Source organism: Pinus tabuliformis, chromosome 6 (assembly GCF_031772625.1).
Source record: "Pinus tabuliformis cultivar Carrire ecotype Pingquan chromosome 6, CPIR1, whole genome shotgun sequence".
Lineage (NCBI taxonomy): Eukaryota > Viridiplantae > Streptophyta > Pinopsida > Pinales > Pinaceae > Pinus > Pinus tabuliformis.
In genome coordinates, this window is record NC_142292.1 from 1,177,554,929 (window position 1) to 1,177,574,119 (window position 19,191).

Consider the following 19,191-nt stretch of genomic DNA (forward strand, 5'->3'; position numbering starts at 1 on the left):
TATACTTTTTCGGACTTAAGGGATTAGATGACGGAAAAGGATTTTTGGAGTTTCCTTTACGTCCCTTTTCAAACTCTCTAAATTTGAGAAGAAACGAGTTATCTTTGTCATTAAACTCGTTAAAACCGAATAACAACAAACTTGTCCATAACAGACAAGAACGAGTTTCACTATCGCTAGGCTCGTTAAAACATTGCGATGGGTTTGCCCGAAGGGTAAATTATAGAACAAGCATATGTTATCCTCCTCAAGCTTGATAAAAATAAAGAGGTACTGGTCAGCAATGACTGGGGAAAAAGGGAAGAAAACTTGAAGAAGCTTTGTTGGTAGCAAGTCACTCTTGAACATGACACTTTCACTTTGCATCCGAGTCGGGTTGGGTTGTTCCATTCACTGGTCACATCACCATGGTTCCATCACACCATCCACATTTAGGGTTAATGCTACCAATCCATCATGTTAGTGTCGCCGATATGTTCAATAGAATTCGCTCAAAGAATTCACCTGTGTCTCACCCACTGCAATACATTTACACTCCATTCTTTCATGACCGCCACCCTGAACCTTATATTACCAGATCATTTTCACCTCCATTGAAATCATTTGCTTCGTTCCATGTCATTGATATGGGATTCACTAAGGCCCTCCTATGACGGATCATTTCTTGTCGACGTCAGCTCATTATCCAAGAAGTTGGTCTAGGAACAACCCTTTCAGTACTTTAAAGCTTGCATGCCTCAATGGAAAGTTTCTCACTCCTGGCGACAGGTTTACATCAATGGCCTTCGACCGAAATATTTTGCATGGTGTTTGATGCCAAGTCCCTTATTCACACCACGTGAATTGTACTGTAGTACCTTGAGGGTCATCATCATTATCGGTGATTCCTCTCACGCCTGTTAACAGCTTACATCATTGGCTGGTAATCAGGCGATGTCTTTCCATGTTCGACTCCAGAACATCTCTCACATGGATCGACTTGTACTTTGAGTGAAGATCGAACCAGATTGAAGACCCCGGATCTAATTTCATCCATTCGGGCTGCGATATATATTCAGGAAAATAAAGACATCAAATGTACATCATTGCTGCACAGATAATCATCCAATCTAAAGGATGATGACTCTACCAGAATCATCAGTCTACACTCAGACAATTGTCTGTCCTGTGTACATGAAAATGAATTTATAAAGCTAAGCATGGGAATGCCCACCTCAGCTAGATCATGAAAATATTATGAAGATAATATATTGTATTGTATCTTATTACAGGTCGCCTTCCAACTTGAAAAAACTTTGGATCCTCATGATAAAGCATTTCACCTGACATCAAAAGATTAACGACCTCATGCTTTAGGGGGCAACTGTTATAGAAATTTTTGGGCACTGCAACCCCAATCATAAATTTCCATAAACTAAGGGCTCCTAAGTTCCTAAAGGTGTTGTTCCAACCCCTAAAAGAACAAGGTCAAATGATTACAGCATCTCCCAGAAGTTCTCCATGAAAAACTACTCAGAACTAGTCAAAACTGGACCATTTCACCTGCCCCATGGTCAAAGTGCGTTGCATCCCACCTGAATACACATAGTAGGTGTGATGCATGTTGAAAAGGCCTTCTATGGGGTGCATTGGGTGAGAGTGGACAAATGGCTGGGTCAATCCACAAGGTGGAGGAGCATGGAATCTTCCAGAAACTTCTCCTATGACACTTGCCTCTCTGCATTCGACCAGGGATGAGTAAGAGATCATCAATCTCAAAGTGGAATCAAGAACTATCAGAGAGAGGACACTAATCAAATCTCAAAAGTTGACTCATTCCCCTTGCAAACATCTATATATGGATCCCTCATCCCAGAGATCCAAAGGCTGGAATTTTGTATCTTGTAAGGAAGTGCTGTTGGTTTCTTGGTGCAATATCATAGTGTTGGGTGATCTAAGATTTTCATGAGGTGAAGAAGGGATTTCTTGTTGAGAGGATGATGCTGGGTCAAGACAATTGGTTGTAATCCTCTTTGCTCTTTCTTGATTATCAATAAAGCTATTCAAGTTTTCCTCCACATTCTTGTATGATTGATGATTTATGCATTTGTGTGGTCAATATATATATGGTCCTATATTGTTTATGATAATAGATCTATGCTCTTGGAGAGTATTATTCTGCTTTGATTCTCCAGGTGCTCTATGAAGTTGGGTAGACAAGGAAGTGAGTAGCAAAGATCTATCAGAAGGGAGAGGAATCGAGCAAGGAACCAAGCGCAAGACAGAGGTGGGTCTCCTTATTCCCCTCTTATCTATTTCTCATAAAGGAAAACGAAAGTAGTTTTTAGTTTGTTTGTTTCTAAGGTAGCTACCAGCCTTAGTGGGACTAGCAGCTCTGCATAGACACTAGTTTTCCCGATAACAGTTGGGTACCTCAAGGATCCTACCCCTCCTCCTTGGGACGATCACTCCACATTGCCCCACCTCCTACCTGGAGGTATGGCTGCATGTGATCCCTCAGCCCACCTGGCTTGAAGTTTCCCCTTACTAGAGGTCTCTGCATGAGTAGATGTCTCTACTCGATCTCCTCTCAGTTTCCCCTGTTGTGGCTGCTCCACAACCTCCTGGAGCTGCTGCACCAATCGTGGCTCCTCCACAATCGTCTAAGACTTCTTCTGGCGCAACATGTTGAGAGGTAATATACTCTCCCTCTCAACCACAAAGTCTCCATTAGTTGCCTTGCTGCTCAAGGCTTTGCATGCATATTGAACCTCAAGAGCATACAGGTTCTTAACCCATGAACCGATCTACTTCACCTGTCTAGTGATGATGTGTCTAAGGAAAACCTTTCCCTTATTGAAGACTACATCATAGCCTCTGTCTTCCAGCATCATGATCGACACCAAGTTTATCTTTAGTCTTGGTACATACTTGACATCGGTTAAGGTAAGGCGAGCACCATGCTCCCTCTGAAAAATAACCATGCCTACACCTGAGACACTGTACTTTTCATCATTAGCCATCGCTATGAGTATCTAGAGATCTTTCTCCTCCAAAGTACTGAACAAACTCTTGTCACGGTCATGTGGAAAGAACCTCCATTGTTAAGAAACCAACCACTTCCCACCATGGATGAAACATGCATGCGAAGAGTGTGAAATCCAACTCGAACTGTGAAGCAAGTGCCTCACCTTCAGATCGTTCCCCAGATCCCTTCTTGGATTTCCTCTGTGGACAATTTGTAGCAAAATGGCCCACCTCATGACAACGAAAGCATCGCACTTTCAATTTGTCAAAATTCTTCCCACCATGGGAAGAACTGGATTTGGAAAGAAAAACCTTCTCCTTCCCCTTCTTCACCGTACTCGCTAAGGCACAGTTGTCTTCATCCTCCATGGATGAAGAACCATCTCTGGTGCTTCTTCTTATCTCCTCCTGCATAAAATCTGACCAAAGTCGTTCCCAATCTAGCAGTTTCTCTCTTCCATTAATCGAGTCTTGGTAGCTATGTCAACTCTTAGGAAGACTGAGGAGTGCAAGACTCACCATGTCATCATCAGCTGTCACAATCCCTACACTTCCAAGCTCATCCCTGCATGAGGTGAGCTTGTTCAAATACATAGAGATCATGTCACCATTTTCACACTTGATCTTTCGAAGTTTGTCCTTTAGTGCGAACTTCCTCTAATCACTACTATTCTGATAAATATCTTTCGATGTTTTCCACATCGAAAACAGAGTCTCCTTCCCATGGAGGCTCGAGAGAATGTGATCTCGAACTCCCTCCAGGAGGATTCTCCTTGCTCTAGTCACACACTTTTTCCATTCTGCCAATTGAGTAGCATCAGTCGGCCTTTGGATTTCTTGATCAATGAAGTCATTTAGAACGTTATCTTTTAATACTACCTCCATGTGATCCTTCTAGGCTATATAATTTGAACTGCCATCAAGAGCATATTCTAGTCTCAAACCACTCAATGCCATCGGTGAAATAGATGTGATAAGAACTCAATTCAATATTCAGAAACCACAAACTTCAACTTCTCCCTTCTTGTATACTATTCTTCCTTGATCACCTGTGCTCCGATACCATGTACAAATTCCTACTGTAGATCACTTGGTAATGCAATGTACTAAAGCAAAAAACTTGATCTACTTCTACAAACAATTTAGCGGAAGCTTAATCGAACATGAGCAACATCAATAAGAACACATATAACTAATAAGAAGGAATCAATCACACATAACATAGAAGAATTTACCCAGGGAAAGCCTTAGCCTAAAACCCCAACTCTGTATTATCATACAAGTGGAAATATAGCCAGTATTACAAAAAGAATCAGCTCAAAATCTATCCTGCTCTCTCTGGAATACCTCTGCTACTCATAGACAATTAAAGGCCTCTATCTAATCTCTGGTCTACCCTCCAAGCCTCCTATTTCTTTGTGCAATTCTGATTGGGGTCAGTTCATCCACTTGTGCGAATTGGCCTCTTCACACACTCACTAACCTCTGATCCAACTACGCAGTCCTGAAGGAGATAAATCCTCATCATGGATGATCTTCCTTTATAGGAAAAATATTCATCCAACTGATAGTACACTGTCCCTTCTTTGATATCAACTGGGTCTCTGTCTGAAATGACATGCATGAGTTATCCATGAGTGAATACTCAGATATCTGAAATACAGTAGTTACATGCATGCAAACATTAACTAACTGAACTCTCATTAATTTAACAACCTATTAAATTAATCTAACTGGACTTGACTCAGTTAACTGAGCCAACTAATTACAACTCAATATTACAACTCATCCTTATCTCTTAAGTGATGGATAAATTCCTCAATTAATAGATAAACCGTTGCATGTCCTCACATAGACTACAAGTTTGATTTTCCTTAACTAATTAACTCAAGATGAAATAATTAATTAATTTACAAATTGCTGTTAATATCAAATTCGAATTTTACTTCCTATTTTTAGTCTAGGGACTAACTAAAATAGGAATCCATCTTGAACTGCTAAAAATAGAATGCTATTTTTAGCACTTTCATTTTTCATTCCCTGTTGCCCAATCCAGCACTAGTACTCAAACTGCTATTTTTAACAGTGCTATTTTTAGCACTTCTACTTTTAGCATTTCTTGTTGCCATTTTTCAAGATGAATCAGTTAAGGATTTTTCTGATTGATTCCCTTCACCTTTGTTGTGAAATTTCTGAAGAAGAAATGAATCGAGATTTCTTGACACAAGAGTTTGAGCACTTGGTTCTTATCTCTTTACATGGTGAGCCTGAAACCCCTGGTTTTCCTACTTCCCTAACTCCTGTGAATCATGAGATACCTCAAATTTCACAGTAGGAATTCACTACTCCTTTTGTTATTTGTCCTCCTCCTTTTCTAGTTTCGATGGGGGTGCCTCTCCGCGATGGTAAATTTTTTTAAAAATATACAAAGCAAATTCCTAATCCATCTTCTCATTCTTCTTTCATTTCTCATGACTCAAATTCAATGAAGGAAATCCAAGAATGGCTCATGAAGCCCATGGGGATGTCTAGCTTCCCCATTACGCAACATGATGTTATCATTCATAACTCTAGCCTCCAATTTAAACTAGATTTATGTGATCCTCTATCATCTACATGCCATGACTCTTTGTATTGTGACCCCCCTAATCAATATTCTCCACTATCTAGTCCTTCACACTCTCTTGATTTTCATGTTTCTAGTCCAAACTATGACCAAGTACAAGGCAGTCACTTTACATAGGCAAAGGAGCAGGAAGGTGAAGATGCTCTCAATATTTATTATTTTTGTCAATATCCTCCATGTCAAGATGATGCACTTCCATTTTTGGATGATTGTCAATATCCTAATCTTGGTAGTGAATCAAATGCAATCAACTCTTTTGGTCAATCTATAGCCTTGGGAAACAATCATTCCCATGATGATGACTGCGATCACGAATGCCCAGGTACATTATCTGATTTTTTGGATTCCCTAGAACCCATTGATCTAACTAAATTAGATATGGAATATTATCTAGCGAAAGAAAATGTTTGTACTGAAACTTCCTCTTCATCTCACAATCCCTTGTGCTCTACCATTTGTGATGCACCTACTTGCAATGAAGATACTCCATGCTCTTCAACTTCTTCATCTGATTAGTTAACTTATCAATTAAAACAAGGTGGTGAGATGATCCATGATGAAAATTAACACAATAAAATCATTGATTACTCTTTCCATTCCTCATCATCTCTTCTCTTGCATGGAGACAACTCTCCAAACCTGATTGCTCATGACATTTTCCCATTTCATACATCTTCATATTTTCAATCATATGAATCTTTTAACTCAGTAATTTATTTCTTGAAGTTGAAAAATATGCTCAAGTCAGTGACAAATATGGTTGCCACCTGGTGAATACTGATCTCATTAAGATCAGTGAAAGCAGTTATCCTCACATCGTGCATGATCTAGTTCAATCTTCAGGATGCAATTTTACAATTTTGGAAAGTTTCGGGACTTTCTAGGGAGTCGTGGCACTTCAACTTCTGTTGATGGTTATGTTAGAATATCACAACTCTGGTAGGAACCACTACTTAAGTTAGATCTGTTTTTCTTCAAAAAACTCTTCTTTCTGCATGCCTTCACTCGATGTAAATTCCTTTTTGAAATATATATGGCATTGTGGATATGATCTCTCGAATTTTCAAGATCCAATTTTTGATTAGATTCAAGATGCTTTATCTTCATGCAAGTCTCCTCTATCAAACTCAGGTTTTGAATGTGTATTTCTCATAGAATCATCAAATTATAAAGTTTATTATTCTAAATATTATCTTTGGCCAAAGTAGTCATACCTGTCACACTCTTTTGAAAAAAATCAACTCCTCATCCTTCTTGCAAATATTATGATGTTGATCCCATTCTTCATCGCACCAGAAATCCTCTTGAGCATTAGTGAATGCATGGATTATTTGATGAATCAAATTCTTCTTCACTTGTTTTACCCTGACTGGTTTCATTTGTTTGCTATACTAGCATTTCTGTTCACTTATCTTGGTGATTACGATTCTAGTACAGTGTGTAACCAGTCATAAGAAAATGGTTTGTTACACTCATCACATTAGGAAGACGATTCTACTATGCAGATAATTTCTAAAATTGTTCCAATTGATTTAAATTTTTTAATTACAAGTTGGGGATCTGATGTTTTAAGTAGATCATCTGATAATTATTTTGTATTTAATGACTCTCATTTGTTTTTATCATTTTTTCACCAGTACATCCAACGACAGTTGTTTTAAATACTTTTATCTTCATCATTCAACATATTACTATTCATATTTTTTCCGAGTGGTTGAGGCACTTTAGCCTTCGTTGATGATTATGCCAAGTCCTGAATGTCTGAACATGACTGTTGAATATGATCAAATTTATTTTCCCCCACAAGATTCTCATTATAATCCCATGCCTCTAATTGAAAATCCACTTTTTCAAAATTTTTGGGGTTTTCAAGAGGATCATCATGAATTTTATGATCCAATCACTAAATGGTTGGAGAAATCTTGCATGGCAAGCTCCATTATAATAAACATGTTTCGGCCTTTTCTCATGCTTTCTAAGTAGGATGACACAAAAGAAGGTGCATTCACAATAAGTCATTGTGGTTTTTCTAATTATGGTTTCCGTCAAAAAGGTAAGAATCTGAATTGGATGAAAGTAACAGTCATGACAACTCTTTCTGCCTACAAGAAATACCTTCCTTTTGTTGTGCAAGTTATTCAAGCTCTCATGTTTTCTCTTGCACACTACTTTATATATGTTTTAATCGATCGTATCCATGTGATTGTAGGTCAGGAACGATTACAATGGCTACATTGGAAATTTTATTATACGTGACCTCGACCTATTATTTGTTAGGTTAGGAGTAGGATTATCTGAATCTAAGTTTTCCTTCTCTTGCACCCATCCCGTGTTGTTCTCTGTAGTCTCTCTCCTTTTTTTCTTACTTTTCTCTTGCATTATGCTTTGGTTTAGCTTCTTTTGCTTGTCCTCTGGTTTTTTTTCTGTGTTCCATGTTTTCTTTCCTTTCCTTTTGTTTCTTTTGTTTTATTTCTTGTTGCTTGGCTCCTTTTGTTCTTATTCTATGAATAAATGTTGTGCATGAACATGTTATGGCTTCTTAGTATGTGTGCGGCCAGACTCTAAAGAGTCTTGTGACACTTCAACATTTGGCTAACCTACTATCCGTCTTCCTTGTGTTGGTTACATCTTTTTACCGATGAAGTTTCGACGGAAAATACAATCCATACGTAAGGAGAGTTTTGGTCAGACCATGAACCCATGTCTAGTCCGGAAACCTCATGTCTATACTCGTTTTTTCTGTTTTGGTGTCTTCAATCTTATCAAACTAGTAGAAATGGAGAAGGGGAAAAATCTAAATGAGAAAATCTAAATCAAACATCTTTATATGCTTCTCTGAAGGAGCAAGCTCTTCTTCTCTCAATAAATTAGGATCCCTCTTCTGCCCCAAAATAATAATTGTCAATGCACAATTCTGTTTAAATAAATAAATAAAGGTGAAAGAAGAGAAAGGTTTCCTGTGCAGAAACTCCACTGGAGTACTGTCCATTCCCACTTGTAGTAGAGCAATGTTTGGGTTCCTAAGTGACTCCGTCAAGGTACTTTCAAGGCCTGCTGGCAACAGAGAAACATGAGAGATGAAAAATTATACTATCAGAATATTAAGCTCGCGAGCTACAATACCCTTCCCAACTCAAAACACTGTGATTATGTTGAATCTTATGTTGTGTTCAGTCGAGAAGGTATAGAGGGGAACATGTTTGTTCATGGTGTAAGCGGGAAGGCCAAAGTAATCTACACGATGAATCAATACTCCCTGAAGAACCAAGGCCCTGCACAAAAGAAGTTAACCAAGAGAGAGAAGCTGGAGTTCAACTAGTGTGTCGCCAAGTGTTGTAGTTGCTGTAACACCCTCTAGAATGTTGGCTTACACTCAATTTCAAAGCCTTCCTTGGTATTTTAAATTATTTTCGCAAACACTGGAACTCAATTCATGAGCTTTCTTGTAGTGCTTTGGTTCCTTTTGCATGTTGGGTTAATTTTTGTCTTTTGGCATGTTTGGTTGTAGTGTAATGTTTGTAAGTCTATTTTGATGGTTTCAAAGGTCATTATTTGTGTATATGATTTGTTATAACCATGTAAGCATCTGTCACACCTGTTAGTTCCAGTGTTCGCAAGTTATCGCTGGTGATCAAAATGGGCTCTTACTATTTCTGGTTTTGTTAGATGTTTTGCAAATTATCCTTAGTAAAAACAACATGTCACAAGTGTTTCCATCAGAAGTAGCTCGGAAAAATCTTTCCAACGGTATATCACACTCCTGAAACTAGCTCTCGGATCAGAAGATATGATCAAATGAATGATTGACTCTTGTTTACGAAAAATTCACTGAATGGATAAAAGGCAAAGAAGGCCAAAAGGAAACAGAATTCTGAGCCTGCATTAGATCAGGATGTTGTTGGGCCTACCTACGAAGGCGTGTCTAGGATGATTTCACTGCCCCTTTCTTCTAACATGGATACTTTCAAAAGCCTTTGGCGAGACTTCTCTATGCCTATTGAAACCCTAAAAACGTTCTTCTATGAAATCCATGATACTAGAACAAGATAAAGTTGCATATTTAGAGGCTTCTATTATGGCATTGGTATGCTCAGATGTTGAAAATATTGCAGTAGGCAACCATTAATGTTTTGGTCTGAATGATGGAACTAGAACTGATGCTCTCCCAGCATCTGACAAAATTGAAATTCAGGGGAATATGAAATGGTCTTATTTAATCAAGATATTGTTGTTATCAGAATTTTGCTTCAGCTCAGAGCACCCTTGCACATAGTTAAAAAAATAGAAGTATGGCAATCTCACAAGGGAAAAAGTGTCAGATAACATTAAATAAAATCACCTACAAGAATTCCTCGATCAAAATTAAGGTTTTGTTGGTGATCTTGCGAAAACAAAAGGGTCAATCTGGAATCTTTGTAGCAGTAATGTTTTCAATCAAGAAATGATTTTAAATGGGAAGCTAAAGGCCTTAAAACATGCAAACTTCAGGTTGAAAGTCTCTTAAAGACTATAAAGTGGGACGAGAAAAGCTTGGTAGTTACAATTGCACAACACATAGATATAGGGGCTATTCTGATGCAAGGCTTTGCAAATAGGGAAGTTGTTCGTAGAACATTGACATCCTGCAAAGCTACATTCTACAGCTGATCAAGATCATCTCTATGGAAAAACGGAGAAACTTCCTCGAATTTCATAAATGTGTCAGATGTATTTGTGGGTTGTGTTGATGATTCTTTGATATACCTTGGGAAACCTGATGGCCCAACTTGTCACACAGATGCAAAGGTTATGTTCCTCATGTATTCCTACCTATTACCAACTGCTACTCATAAATGAATCCATTTTGATGCTGGTAATTGTTCAGAGAAGAAGATCATGGTTGATTGAAACCAAGATAGTGAAAGAGAGTATCAGGAAATTTTAACAAGGCATGATATAAGAGGACTTGCTTTCCAAATTAAGCTTCAAACCTGATGATTTTGTAATTGTAGTTGATAGAAGTCAATTTACTTACCATGCATATGGAGGGAACATGCACTGATAGTTGCACTTCAAACTAGGATACCTTCCAAATACTATTAATTGGGAAATACATGTCCGATAAGTCCTCAAGAAAAACATGGTGTACATTCGAAACAACTGTTTCTTGTTTAACTCGTCCAAAGAGATTACAGGTGTCCAAAGAGGTCACAGGTGCAAAAAATGTTGTCGATTGTTTCAACTCTATTTTGTTTTATGTCCCAAAAAATTCCAGGCATGCTAAAGGGAAACTAAAGTATCCAAGTTATCATCCATGTATCAAAATGTTATGGCAGACAAAAAATCTCTATCGGGAGAAAAAGAGAAGAACAACTAGTAGAATTTTTTTTTCACGATCCTTCTTTCCAAAAAAACAAAATTTCCAATTGCAAAATTCAAACGAGGAGATAAAGGAAGAGACAAAGATTGATCCACAATTTTAGGGAGTGTTATAGAAGAGTAACAAAGCCAGACATAGCTAGGACAATGGTAACATTAAAGGTTGAAGATTTCATGGAAACTGATTCTAATGCACATTTTTCTGGACCGCGTCTGGATGAGTCTTCACTTCGAGTTTCCAAAGTGAAGGAATTAAATAGACAACCATTTTTTATTGGTGTTATGGGTGGTACAACTTTTGGAAAGACTGATAGAGAAAGGAGGAGCATTATGCATGCCATATTGTTTGGAATTATCAATATTATTGCTTCAGCTTCATTCTTTTGATGATGATAGACAATTATAGCAACATGTTGCTCTGTTGATGAATAATCTTGCCTGCACAGTTGGGTTGTATTCTAGAAAAGAATTGTATGCAATGCATACAGAAGCTCCTCTTAGAGTTGTTATAGCTAGCTATTCTGAATGGTTGGGGAGTTCATCTGGAACATTTCTCTTTAAAGCATTTTGTCCATGCCTTCTTTGTCGAAAAACCACAACATCAAGTTTCATACTATGCCCTTTCATATGATTAGCAATTATGTCTACCTGATCCTCTTTTGTTCCTTCATCGGGTTTTTTGATGAAGGATTGAGCACCCGTGATTAAACAAAAGTGTTTATTTCCCTTGCTCCCTATCTAGCCCATGAAGAGAATACTATAACACTGCCTGGAAGGATGTCACCTTGACCACCCAAAGAACATACAACTGAGATACCTTCCAAGACTCCATGAGATCCCCCAATGGAAAAGGTTTAGCATAAAAAATAGGTCTAGACATGAAAACATAGTAAATATCATGATCATTATACGAATCTGCTTTGTATTGAAGTTGCAAGTTCCCACAATTGATCACATATGACATTATCATGGCATTCCCGAACACTTTTCACCGTTTCGAGAACCAATTCCAGCTTTCGCGATGTGTAATTTTCAATTACAGCATACACAAATTCCTGAATTTGTTCATTTGGGTCATCCATATGTGACATGAGATTGCTGAGAAAATCCTTTTTATCAGTATTTCTAGATGATTAAGATGCTACACTTAGGAAGTTTGAAATTGCAGGTAATATCCCAAGACGAACAACATCATTGCTACCATATAACTGCTTTTGTAATGATTTTCTCACTATTGTTATTTGTTCATCATCCAGAATAGAGCCAACAATCCGAACAATATGCTCAATAACATGGTAGCTAACACAACGTGTATCAGTGGAATAATCTTCTTCTCAACAGGCTGTCACAATGTGAAGAAATTGTTGCGATTGTAATAAAACTACTAAATTCTCCTTACTACACAGATCTCATCTTAGAAATGTCCCAAGTGCACTCGTTGCCTGATGACGAATCTTTGCTGCAACCTTTCCAATATGCCAAACTGAAAAAGGCAACAGTAATCCACCAATGGTCTATAATGAATGTGGTTGCCACAAAATCCCCAATTCATGCAACTCCAATAATGTATCCAATAACCCCACAAAACATAATCGTAGTGCAGGATCCTTCTCTGGATTCAAGCAACCGGAAAATACTTGCAACAATGTCCCCAGATAAGGACCACACAATTCTAGTGTTTCGACAGTCAAACACATCTCCGAATTCTGAGGCAGCAACTAATGCATAATATTAGCAGTAAGGATCGATCACTGATTTTTAGGGATAATCCCCAGCAGAAAACTTCAACATTTGGTAGTATTAAAATCATTCAACAAACAGATGGAAAATATTTTGGGCATTGAAGGCATCTACAGGGTGCTGGTGGAGGATGATTTGATAAACATCAAAGATTGTGCCAAATTTCCAGTGATGGTTCCAAAACAAACTTCGGCAGGAAATTCGACTTGTGGCAGCTAATCAATTGCTCTGTTTTGATGAGATTTAATTAGAATATTTAGTTATAATTTTAATTTATGTTATTTGACTGCAACACATATTTGATTTTGTTTTTTTTTATTATTCTTATGGTTATGAAATCAAAATTAAGATGTAATAGGGTATATGTAGGAAAATTTTTGAAGATGTAAGGGTTCAAATTTTTCAGCCGAGGAAAGCTACTATTGGACTGTGTAAAGCTTAAAATTTTCGGAATACTATTCTATTGGAGCAGTCTCTGCCCTTTAAACTTAGGATCCATCACTGTGTTTAATCTGCACCATGATTTTCTTGTAAATTCATTCCCATGCTTTGTTTTTTCTGCTAATTTCGTTACAACATTCTTTAAGGGAAGTGTTATGAATCCATCCACGCATGATTCTCCTTTCACAATGATTATGTTGTTTAATGTAGTGGTTATCTTTTCAAAATCCATCGTCTGTTAGATGCTCTATTGTGTAACCCTGTGCTTCTCTTTCTTCTAAAGTTGCCACTGTAGATCTATCCCCTGATTGATGCCTACAGGGCAATGGTCTTTTTCCTCTTTTCTTCTCTTATTATATCTTTAATCTGGATAAACATTGCACTTACTTTGCCCCAAGTTTTCCAGAAAAAACTAACCTTGATTCCATAGCCCAATGGTCCCTTCTCTTGTTGTTTTCGAACCACAATTTTCAACCAAATCCTCATTCTTGATCGCTAGCCTAAGATTAATTTATTTCAGCCACCCTCAGTTGGCAAAGGGAGAGCCCTCTCTAGTCTGGTAGGGCTAGATTCCAGATCAAAATCTTGGTCCGTGGTTACCTCAGAATTGCCTCTTCTCAACCTTGAGGTTCGTTCTGAGTGCTAACATATTGGCATCATTGTCGGGGAACGAGGTGACAGACCTTCTCCGGGAAAGATTGTTCAAGTTGTAGATCTGGTTGCTGATGGTGGACAATGGTTAGACGCATATGAAGGCTGAAATCATCTACTTGGCGACTCCATTGTTCAAGATTCTGAGATTCAGAGTTTCAGAGTGACTTCATTGCCAACGAATCTAGATTTCCAAGCATTGATGGTAATCACCGATGACAGGGTATGTGGCAAATCCTTTATCTAGTGAAATGTTATTAACTTTAAGGGATGAGTTAGCAAAATTGCAGATTGATCAGGATTTCTCGACATCAGTGTTTCTTTGTCTGAAATTCAGCCAACTCACACCAGAAAGTAAATACTATTTTCTTGGCTTAGTTTCTGAAAGATTAGAAATGAAATTGAATTATTGGATGTTCAAATTAAATCATATGAATTCCGAGATCCCAAAAAGTTCTTGGAAACTCTCCCTCCTTCAAAACAAGAAACAATAGGGCTTCCCGTGGATATTTTCATTGACAATTTTCAGTTGGAGGCCTATGTTGAGGAGTTAGGGTAGCAAAAAGAGTCTCGTGTCTTTGATCCTATTGCAGCATACATGGAAAATTTCAATTTGAATGACAAACCAGAATACCTTTCACACAGCCAGACTCATTTTGTGCATGTATGGCTGTCAGGATTTTCATTTATGATTTGTTTCAAGCACTTCCAAGTAGCATCCTTGTCACAGTTACTTGATTGGTTGATCTGGCATTACAACATCACTTGATCTATTGATTTTGCTGCAAAGTAGGGTAGGTATGTGCATAAATAAGTTGCCCAAGGAAACATTTTGTTTTTAGTATTTTTTTATGTATAGGTTACAGTGTGTCTATGTTTTTGGATTGGTATAAGTTGTTTTGGGTTTACAGATGTTTCACCGTATTTCCCAATCGATGAGGCACTTGGTCTACGGTGTTGTTGACACCTCCAAGGAGATGCCATCCCCAATAAGGCCAATATTAGTTCCAATCTTTGCAGGCTGTCACCGGTGATCAAAATGGGATCTTACTATGTCTAGTTTTGTTAGATGTTTTGCACATGATCTTCAGTGCAAAACATGTTGTAAGCATTTCCATTAGAAGCATCTCGAATAAATATTTCCAACGGTAAATCACACTCCCAAAAGCGGCTCCCAGATCTGAAGATATGATCAAATGAATGATTGACTCATGTTTATGCAAAATTCACTGAATGGATAAAAGGCAAAGAAGGCCAAAAGGAAACAAAATTTTGAGCCTGCATTAGATAAGGATGTTGTTGAGCCTACCTAGAAAGGCTTGTCAGGGATGATGTCACTGCCCCTTTCTTCTAACATGGATACTTTCAAAAGCATTTGGCGAGATGGCTTTATGCCTATTAAAACCCTAAAAATCATTCTTCTATGAAATCCATGATACTAGAACAAGATAAGGTTGCAAATTCAGAGGCTTCTATTATGGCATCAGTATGTTCAGATGTTGAAAATATTGCAGTAGACAACCATTAATGTTTCAGTTTGAATGATGGCACTAATTGATGCTCTCCCAGCATCTGACAAAATTGAAATTTAGGGGAATATGAAATGGTCCTATTTAATCAAGATATTGTTGTTATTAGAATTTCGCTTCAGCTCATAGCACCCTTGCACATAGTGAAAAAAAGAGAAGTATGGCAATCTCACAAGGGAAAAAGTGTCAAAGAACATTAAAGAAAAGCACCTGCAAGAATTCCTCGATCAAAATTATAGTTTTGTTGGTGATCTTGCGAAAACAAAAGGGTGAATCTGGAATCTTTGTAGCAGTAATGTTTTTTCAATGGGAATCTCGAGGCCTTAAAATGTGCAAACTTCAGGTTGAAAGTCTCTTAGAGACTATAAAGTGGGACGAGAAAATCTTGGTAGTTACAATTCACAACACGTCGATACAGGGGCTATTCTGATGCAAGGCTTTGCAAATAGGGAAGTTGTTAATAGAACATTGACATCCTGCAAAGCTACATTCTATAGCTGATCAAGATCATCTCTGTGGACAAACAGAGAAACTTCCTCGAATTTCATAAATGTGTCAGTTGTATTTATGGGTTGTGATCGTGATTCTTTGATATACCTTGGGAAACCTGATGGCCCAACTTGTCACACAGATGTAGAGATTTTGTTCCTCATGTCTTCCTCCCTGTTACCAACTTCTACTCATAAATGAAGCCATTTTAATGTTGATAATTGTTCAGAGAACAAGTTCATGGTTGATTGAAACCAAGATAGTGCAAGAGAGTATCAGGAACTTTCAACAAGGCATGATATAAGAGGACTTGCTATCCAAATTAAGCTTCAAACCTGATGATTTTGTAACTGTAGTTGTTAGAAGTCAATTTACTTACCATGCATATGGAGGGAACATGCACTGATAGTTGCACTTCAAACTGGTATAGCTTCCAAATACTATTACTTGGGAAATACACGTCAGATAAGTCCTCAAGAAAAACATGGTGTACATTCGAAACAACTATTTCTTGTTTAATGCATCCAAAGAGATTACAGGTGTCCAAAGAGATCGCAGGTGCAAAAATGTTGTCGATTGTTTCAACAAATTTTGTTTTATGCCCCAAAAAATTCCAGGCATGCTAAATGGAAACGAAAGTATGCAAGTTATCATCCATGTGTCAAAATGTTAGCACAAACACAAAATCTCTATCAAGAGAAAATGAGAAGAACAATTAGTAGAAAACTTATTTTTTTCACGATCCTTCTTTCCAAAAAATTGAAAATTCCAGTTGCAGAATTCAAACAAGGAGATAAAGGAAGAGACAAAGATTGATCCACAATTTTCAGGAGTGTTATAAAGAGTAACAAAGCCAGACATATCTAGGACAATGGTAACATTAAAAGTTGAAGATTTCATGGAAGTTGGTTCTAATGCACATTTTTCTGGACCACGTCTGGATGAGTCTTCACTTCAGGTTTCCAAAGTGAAGGAATTAAATAGAAAACCATTTGTTAGTGGTGTTATGGGTGGTACAACTTCTACAAAGTTTGGTAGATAAAGGAGGAGCATTATGCATGCCATCTTGTTTGGAATTATCAACATTGTTGCTTCAGCTTCAACCTTTTGATGATGATAGACAATTACAACAACATGTTGCTCTGTTGATGAATAATCTTGTCTGCGCAGTTGGGTTGTCTTTTGGAAAAGAATTGTATGCAATGCATATAGAAGCTCTTCTTGGAGTGGTTAGAACTGGGTATTCTGAATGGTTGGGGAGTTCATCTGGAACATTTCTCTTTAAAGCATTTCTTCAAAATGCTGGAAATTGTGTGGGTCCTTATCTAGGACATTGTTGCAAGTATTTTCCGATTGCTTGAATCCAGAGAAGGATCATGCACTACGATTATGTTTTGTGGAGTTATTGGATAAATTATTTGAGTTGCATGAATTGGGGATTTGGTGGCAACCACATGCATTACAAACCATTGGTGGATTATTGCCACCCTGTTCAGTGTGGCATATTGGAAAGGTTGTAGCAGAGATTTGTCATCAGGCAATGAGTGCACTTGGGACATTTCTAAGACGAGATCTGTGCAGTAAGGAGCATTTAGTAGTTTTATTACACTCACAACAATTTCTTCATGTTGTGACAGCCTGCTTAGAGGAAGATAATTCCACTGATACACGTCGTGTTAGCTGCCATGTTATTGAGCATATTGTTCGGATTGTTGGCTCTATTCTGGATGATGAACAGATAACAGTAGTGAGAAAATCATTACAAAAGTGGTTAGATGATAGCAATGATGTTGTTCATCTTGGGATATTACTTGTGATTTCAAACTTCCTAAGTGTAGCATCTTCATCGTCTAGAAATACGGATATAAAGGGTTTACTCAGAAATCTCATATTGCATATGGATGACCCAAATGAAAAAATTCAGGAAGTTGTGTATGCTGTAACTGAAAATTACACGTCGCAAAGGCCGAAATTGGTACTCAAAATGGTGAAAATTGTTCGGGAACGCCATGAGAATGTCATATGTGATCAATTGTGGGAACTTGAAACTTCAATACAAAGCGGATTCATACAATGATCATGATATTTACTATGTTTTCATGTCTAGACCTAGTTTTTATGCTAAACCTTTTCCATTGGGGGATCTCACGGAGTCTTGGAAGGTATCTCAGTTGTATGTTCTGTGGGTGGTCAAGATGACATTCTTCTAGGCAGTGTTACAGTATTCTATTCATGGGATAGATAGGGAGCAAGGGAAATAAACACTTTTGTTTAATCACGGGTGCTCAATCCTTCAACAAAAAACCCGATGAAGGAAAAAAAGAGGATCAGGTAGACATAACTGCTAATCAGATGAAATGACATAGTATGAAACATGATGTTGTGGTTTTCGACAGAGAATGCCTGGACAGACAAAATTGATAGTAAAAAGGCATCTCCGAATTCTGAGGCAACAACTAAGGGGAAACTCAGTTTCTAATGCATAATATCAACAGTAAGGATCGATCACTGATTTTTAGGCATAATCCCCAGCAGAAAACTTCAGCATGTGGTAGTATTCAAATCATTCAACAAACAGATGGCAAATATTTTGGGCATCCAAGGCATCTACAGGGTGCAGGTGGAGGATGATTTGATCAGCATCCCAGATTATCCCAGATTTCTAGCGATGGTTCCAAAACAAACTTCGGCAGGCAATTCAACTTGTGGCAACAAATCAATTGTTCTGTTTTGATGAGATTTAATTAGATTATGTAGATATAATTTTAATTTATGTTATTTGACTGCAGCACATATTTGGTTTTGATTTTGATTTTAACTTTATTTTTCTTATTCCTATGTTTAGGAAATCAAAATTAAGAAGTAATAGGCTATATGTAGGAAATTTTTTGAAGATGTAAGGGTTCGATTTTTTTAGAGGAAAGCTGCTATTGGACTGTGTAAAGCTTAAAATTTTCTGAAAATTATTCTATTGGATCAGTCTTTTCCCTTTAAACTTAGGATCCATCACAGTGTTTAATGTGCAGCATGTTTTTCTTGTAAATTCATTTCCATGCTTTATTTTTTCTGCTAATTTCATTACATCATTCTCTAAGGGAAGTGTTAGGAATCCATCCATGCATGATGCTCCTTTCACAATGAATATATTGTTTAATGTAGTGGTTATATTTTCAGAATCCATCCTTTGTTAGATGCTCTGTTGAGTAACCTTGTGGTTCTCTTTCTTCTAAAGTTGCCATTGTAGATCCATGCCCTTATTGATGCCTGCAGGGCAGCTGTCTTTTTCCTCTTTTCTTCTCTCATTATATCTTTAATCTGGCTGAACATTGTGCTTACTTTTCCCCAAGTTTT

The 19,191-nt window shown here is 37.6% G+C and overlaps 1 pseudogene; it reads left to right on the plus strand.

The window, feature by feature from the left end:
* LOC149262966 (uncharacterized) overlaps positions 1-17,917 on the plus strand; it is a 63,100-nt pseudogene extending 45,183 nt beyond the window's left edge.
* The last annotated feature ends 1,274 nt before the right edge of the window (positions 17,918-19,191 follow it).